Source organism: Onychostruthus taczanowskii, unplaced genomic scaffold (assembly GCF_017590055.1).
Source record: "Onychostruthus taczanowskii isolate IOZ18803 unplaced genomic scaffold, ASM1759005v1 scaffold10, whole genome shotgun sequence".
Lineage (NCBI taxonomy): Eukaryota > Metazoa > Chordata > Aves > Passeriformes > Passeridae > Onychostruthus > Onychostruthus taczanowskii.
The window spans coordinates 8,814,738-8,822,169 of NW_024496526.1; the positions used below are offsets into that span (position 1 = coordinate 8,814,738).

General features: G+C 42.6%; 1 protein-coding gene across 2 annotated transcripts in view; it reads right to left on the reverse strand.

Moving 5' to 3' along the window:
- The window catches only part of ZNF148 (zinc finger protein 148), a 37,280-nt gene extending 30,929 nt beyond the window's left edge, over positions 1-6,351 (reverse strand). For both annotated transcript variants that reach the window (XM_041408832.1, XM_041408825.1), the window contains exon 1: positions 6,255-6,351. The gene's annotated coding sequence lies outside the window, so the exon portion shown is untranslated. The remainder of the gene's footprint in view (positions 1-6,254) is intronic.
- Positions 6,352-7,432: the final 1,081 nt, after the last annotated feature.

The window sequence follows — 7,432 nt, forward strand, 5'->3', positions numbered from 1 at the left end:
AAATGAAGAGCTGCCCAATGTTACAGCAAATTTTAGGCACATAAGATGTAACTACAACAGATTCCATTTTTTCTGCACATACAGCCACACTCTCATCGCCACCACAACAGCAGAAAGCCCCCTGCCTGTCCTGTGACCTACAAGGAATGTAATCCAGGGGTGAGACAAAGGCACACTAGACAGTAAAACACAAGATCATGCAAAGAATTGTCAGATTAAGTTTTCTGTCAGTTTGTCCTTTTACATCTCTGTTCCTCGGAAAGTGACAGTAAACTCACACTTAAAGCTGCACTACATTTGATCCAATACAGTGTATGTAACACTGATTCCTAACAGGCACCAGCTGAACATGCCTGGTTTGCATGATCTACTTTTGACTGTCAGATTCAGACAACAAGCCCACTGGTTTTGTCTACAAATTGCCACCTACTTCACATCTTCCAGCAAAATACTGTGACAACTGGATGATCATCCTCTGTGTGCTTCTCTTCTATAAACTCTATTTTGATTTCCCTCTCAGTAACTTAATTTTATCATTGGTGATCATAAAAAAACACATTTCAAATACATAAAAGTTCTTTTCTACAAGTCATTTAAAAAGACAACTTCATCATCTCTACCAGGAAAAAAACAACACTAAAGTCAAGTAGCTTTTCCTTACTTCATTATACCCCATAACAATACAAGCTTTCCTGCTCCTCAGAACACAACCACATAACTTTGACATCTTTTTGCTGACTCAGACAAAAATTCATCACGAAATATAACTGTCAGATTCATCAGTGACAGAGGAAGCTCCTGAGAACCACAGCCTAATAAAGCTTTCCTCCTTGAAGGATGACAGCAGTCTTTCCCATATGAAAGATTCATTTTTATTTTGTATTGTTAAAGCAATATTCACTCAGGGCACCTTCACACTAGACTTTATTTTCAAGAAAACCAGTTATAAGGTCAAAACAGAAGTTGAAAACCAATATTTCATGGGCATGTCTGGAAAATATGCAAGTGATTTTGGTAAAATAATTGTATCACATGTTGGTACCCTGAGGATTAACCACCTCCTTCTGCAGTTGATCTACAGTGGTCAACAGAAAAACTTTCTTCAAAGTAAGCAGTGCAAGATTACTCTGGCAAAAAGGAGTTGGTTGAGTTTACCAAACTATCATGAAGAACTTCTTTGTTAAAAGAAACTTTACAGACACAAAAGAGAACATGTCTTAAATTTATGTATATAGTTACTGCTGCATCAAGAACTGCTCAGTGCTGTAAATGACCCAACTTAAAAGCCTGGCAATTGTCATTCATCTCACATGTGTTTTGCTCGATAGAGACTGACATGTAACAGTGACCTATGTTAGAAACCACTGTGTGTATGTGGTCAAAACCAGAGGAGAATCATGCCTCAGGAGATGATAATTTCCTTCAGAGTACTCCTATTTGAGACACTCTGAAATCATCCTCTGAATCTGGAAATTCTGACTATTATAATGCCTACAGACTAAAAAAATCATCCATGGATCCTGAGAAATATATTTATTTCTTGGCTTACATACTTACTTTGCTTCCTCTTCCCTGCCTTCACAAAACTGAAGAATGTCTGCAGTGCAATTCTAAAGATCACTTGTTGAAATCAAGCCTGGAGAGTTTTCAGTGCCCACGGAAACCTGCAGAAAGCCAGTGCATTTCGAAACTCCTTCCTTGCTTTGCTCCTTCCCAGTGACATCCAGGCACTAAAACACACTGCTTCTTGTTTGCCAAAATAAACTTCACTTTATGATGAAGATTCTCATCCTGCAGGACTAGAGCTTTAGGCCAGACAGCACCATAAATACATGCTACTAGAGTCTTGCACATACATCTGCATGCACACACTCTTTTTAGGAGCATTATCACGATTTCCTCAATTTAAATACAATCCTAACAACAGAAAAAGAAAAATCTGATAAATTTTCAGGGCAATCACGTAGCAGTTAATATTCAGAGAATGTAGAAAGTTGGGTTTTCCCTTTTCTTAAATACTGCTAGTGATCATATGACTATGACCCATCTGCACAGCATCAATATTTCTCACTTCACCTCTTGCACTAAGGTAACAAGACCTGGTCATGATGTTACTGGCATTGTAAACCTCTCTAATGAAGTCTTTTATATGCATGGTGGGGTGCAAAAGTAACAAAAGTTAATAGAGCCTTTATGGGAAACTATTACAAACACATTTAAGACAGTTGTACAAGTTTTTATGAATGGGTATCTATTAACCTTGCAGATGCAGCTGCCATTTGAAACTATTTTAGAGCAGAAGGCTCTATCAGTCACATAGCTGAACTCACACAGATATCACAACAGCCTTACACATGAGTAATATCACATGTTATATCAAGAAATTGGTTTATGGACATTTTACAGGCACCGTGATTTTTGGTTTGGGTTTTTATGTTGGAATTTTTTGGCTTTTTCCAGTGCAAGAGATCTAGACAGTTTATATTTGATAGGCTGTTCATGAATTATAGTCTACTGCTGTTTGCAGGTTGGAACTTCTTCCCACACAGATTTCATTTTATCATCAGACTGTTTAATTCTGCGCTTATAAAAATGTCATCCTAGTCATAAGGGAAGAATTAGACAGCACTGTCTTAAGATTTTCTGCACATACCGTGACAAGATGCAGATACTGTGATACTAATATGCCAGCAGAGTATATCAGTTCCAGGATCAGGCCAATACACATGCTGTTATTGAGCTATGGCTTGCTGTTTTCAGAAGTGCAATGAAATAATAAAATAATATAACCTAGTAATACATTAACTACACTACAGTATTCACAGTGCTACCCCTTGATATCATAGCCTGGAATACACTAACACACTGATAATATCCTAAGAGTACATTAAAATTATTTTGGAGCAAAAGCAGTACCAGCTTCTATATTATCTCCCAGAATAACATTTTGAAAGTGTGAAAGAAGTTATCAGGAGATTCTAACCTTTCTGCATGTTGTGGATTGCACAGTCTTACTAGAAGACAGTGAATTTCCCCTTGGGACACACTTATGATCAAGTTTTGTGAGAACATATTACAGGTTTTTTCCAAGTATTTTATCCAACAAGATGAATGACATACAAAAAATATCTCTATATGGAGCCAGGGGAAGATAATTTAATCACATATAATATTTGAATACTCACATATGTTATTGTATTTTAATTTGTACAATAAATTGTAAGTTAAATAGTTTAAAATTTTATCACTTGTGTAGTTTATGGAATTACTGCTGATGTATAAAACATTCTGTTCTATGTAGATTAAAAAATGTATATTTAAAATGTATATAGAGAACCAGCTAATGAGCTAAACAGATGGTGTTGTGTATTTAACTTCACTGGAAAGTACTGAAATAAAGAAACTAACAGCATTTGTGCAAATGAAAATAAATCTCATGAAAATCTGAATGGATTTTCCTTTGTTAGACAGAAATTTGTGCTTGGCATATAACTACATATTATAGCCAATGGCTGTGGTTTGCTGACACGTCCTGTCAATAGCTATGTCTCAGCTGTTAAAAAACAATAAGTTTGTACTTTTAACTCAATACTAGTACAAGGGTTTCTGCACAGATACCAATTTACAGAACTGGAAAAAGAAAAAAAAAAACATGAATCTCAGTACTGCAAGAAATATAATTTTCCCAAAAGTATTTCTTTCAAAAAAACCTAAACTAATTAAAGTGCAACTTAATCACAGTACTGATCATTTACATAAACCCTGCAACCTGATAGAAGCAGACACCCATGTCTGGTTACATCCACGAAACCTTTGTGGGACCACTTTTGTCTTTAAACACTCAGTTATGCAGATCAGACTGCAAGCTGAAGGCTTGAATCTATTTCACCATAAATGATGCTGGTTTGAAAGGCAGCTATCATTAAACTGCCAGGTAAAGGCAGAGGAACTACTTATTTTAAATAAAACCTATCTATTTCTCTGTTAGATCCATTTAAGAGCCTTCAAAGTAAAAAATATTTCCACTGGTGCTTACTTTTCAATGCTTGTGCCATTCATTTAACATAGAAGACATGTTAAGTTTGGACAAGAAAGCTGGATGCTTCATTCCATATTTAGGGTAACAGTAGTATCTTCATTTACAAAAGACATTACCAGTGTTACTATTTCTTACTTAACTTCTGCTATTTCACAGAGAAAAATGTGTTTTATATTAGAGCCAAAATTAAATCAAACTTAATCCCAAATTCTGCTAAACACTTAAAGGGGTTTTGATAGATTAAGGCCCACTCCATCAAGCTGCTCCCTACAGACAGGTCTCCATTTGTAAGAGCCCACACAGCAATCCTCGCCGGAGAAGAACGACAGAGATTCCAGCCACAAAAAAATCACAAATGTCTTGCAGCAGTCACAAAAACCAAACCCACCACGTTTCTCCCAAAATTACTAGAATACAAACACTTCCTCCCCATTAGTACATTTTTAAATGTTTAACCTAAATCTATCTACTAACAACTGAGCTCCGCTATTTGCAAATCTGTATTACTAAACCTGTGGTGCAAAGAACATATCTAGAAGTGAGATAAACTCTTTAAGATGAACCATCACCATATTTCACTAGAGTAATATATTACTAGCATTCTGATAGTTCAACTCTAACATTACTGGTACACAGAAATTCTCAGAGGGAAGTACGAACTTCCAACCTCAATGGTTTTACACCAATTTAGAACATCTCCACACTCCACAGTGCTTTAAATCCTCATACAAATAAACTTGTACACACTCAGAGGGAAAACCACCATTTGAAAAACTACATAACAATACTCCTAAAGTATATATTCCTTCAGGTGAACAATTCAGCCTGCAATATAACTTTTCACATTCTGAATAATTTGTCTTCCTTTTTTTTAAATCACTGTGGTTGTTCAATTAGCTACTTACCCACTTAACAGTTTGATCTCATGATCCATAATATTAGGGATTTTTCCATAAACAGAATATGTTTGCAATACAGTAGGCATGAAGCACACATGGACAGGACAGAGTAACAGAAGCATAGCTTACATACACATCTGTTCCCCCAGGTCTCAGCCTGAGGAGCAAAGACAGAAGGACACATGCACACAGCAGTCTAAATGCAAGAGATCACCCTCATCTTTTTCAGCTTTCTTCATTTATATCAGGTCACTGATTTAAGTACAGGTATACTTGAGGAATAGGGGCATGCAGACATCCAGAAAAAAATACAAAGAAAACACTTTTGGAAACTGAACACATACATACATTCAGTTGCATATTCATGAGGAAAGGCCATGACAAGAGTTTTCAGGAAACTGCAACTGAAATTGAATTTTGTTTTCCTAAATTACTGCAACAAGAGCAGGCTTTGCTGGTCTCTCCTATGAACGTGTCTGTACCAAGAGCCTGCAGATCCCACGAGATCCACAGGAAAGCAGGCCTCACATGCTCCAGAGCATCCGGTGCAGCCAAAACTCCTGCAGATGACAGCTGTCACTGGACAATGCACAAACCCAAACACTGCAAGTGAACACTGAAAAACTAACATGGCCTGAAGGTATGCAAACTTTTCACACAGCAGGATAGATGCTAAGTCTCAATCAGACCACTGGTTTACCTGGACTGATTTTGAGAAAACAGGATAAGAACACCTGCAAAAACTGCTGCAGGGTAGTACTCTTTTTCTACTTCTTCCATTCACAAGGCTTATCGACCAAAGTCATGGAGAACGGCTACAAAATTTATACCACTTACAGTAACAAAATTGGATATGGGCACTCCAAAATGTTGAAGCATGCTGGGTGGGCCCATGTATATATCCCTAGCAAGCTTGTTAAGTACTACTGACATTTGCAAATAAGCACAGAAATAAACAAGCAACTGAGATCCTATTCAAAAGAAAAAACACAGTCCTCTGTCATTTGTCCTGTCCATTGGCAAAGATGCTGCTCATCAGGACTGACATCTCTCCCATCTACAACTTCTTGGACCAGAATGTCACGTGTATGCAGACAGAGATAGGTCATGCTCCAAGCAGACTTTCAAAGCAAGACTAAAGTTGTGATCACCGGATTCCACACATCCACTTTTTTTTTTAAATCATTCTGCAAAATCTCTCACAGCTGCCCTAAACAGTTTACAAAAACAAAGTGATCAGAGAGATGATTTATGTTTGCAACATAAATGTCTTCCCTTTCCATGAGCCAGCTTAATGCAGACGTTGCTGCACTCACCCCAGCTGAGGTTTGGCAGGAATCGGGGGAGGAATGATGTTGATGAGTGAAAGTGTTTGAAGCCCAACTAATTTCTCTTCAACTCCTACTGGTCCCCCCTGCTCTCCCAAGCCACTTCCAGCCTGGCACTTGTTAGCAGCTCCCGACGCTGGGGAAAAGAGGTGCCGTGCAAAAGCTTCCTCCGAGCAGCTGAGAGGAGACTCTGAGAAGGTTATGCAGAAATAAAACCAAACGAAATGACTGTTCGCAGGTCGGCACGCTTCACCTATCTTACACCGGGAACAATGGAGAGGAGGGCAGCGGGAGGATACGGCCCGGGAGGACGGGGCCGGCGGGACGCGCTGTCCGTCCGTCCGTCCGTCAGCTCTTTGTCCGTCTGTCAGGCAGCCCCGCTGGCCCCATCCCCGCCGCCCCGGTGCGGCCTGCGCGGCCCCGCGGCTCCCGGCCGGGGAGCGGACGGAGCGGGAGCAGCGGGAGCAGCGGGCGGAGGGCGCCCGCCGCCTCTTCATCCCCGGCTCCCCGCCGGCCTCTCCGCGCCGGGGCCAAGCGCGGCCCATGCGGGACGCAGCGCGCCGCGGCCCCCCCTTCCCTTCCTTCCCTCCTTCCCCTCCCTGTCCTCCTCCTTCTCCCGCCCTCCCTCCGCGCACCGAACGGCCCCGACCGGCCCCGGCTCGCTCCCGCCGGCACTTACCGGCCGCAGAGCTGCGAGGAGAAGGCGGCCGGTGCTGCTCCGCCGAGCGTCCGCGGGCGGTGACAGCGACACCCGGCCAGAGCGCCGCGCGCGCGCTGCACCACGGGAAACGCGCCCGGAGGACCGGCGGGACGGGAGGAGGAGGAGGATGGGGATGACGGCGATGGGGAAGCGAGACGGGAGCCGGGAGCCTGGAGCCGCGCCGGGGCTGCGGCTGCTGCCGGGGCGGGCGGTGCCGGGTTACGCGCGGGTCAGGAGGCCGCCGCGGCCGTGGGAGCGCTGCCCGCGCCGGCCCCGAGCGGAGGCGGGGCGGGAGAGACCCTTCGGGCATCGGCCCCGGCGGGGGCGGCCCCGAGCCCCTCGGTGTCCGGCCAGCGGCTCCATGCGCAGCAGGGCCGCCCCGGGGAGAGGAGGCCGGAGCGGCCGCGGGCCGTGTCAGGGAGAAGGCTCAACTGTTACAGAATTGTTGTGGTTGGAAGGGACCTGT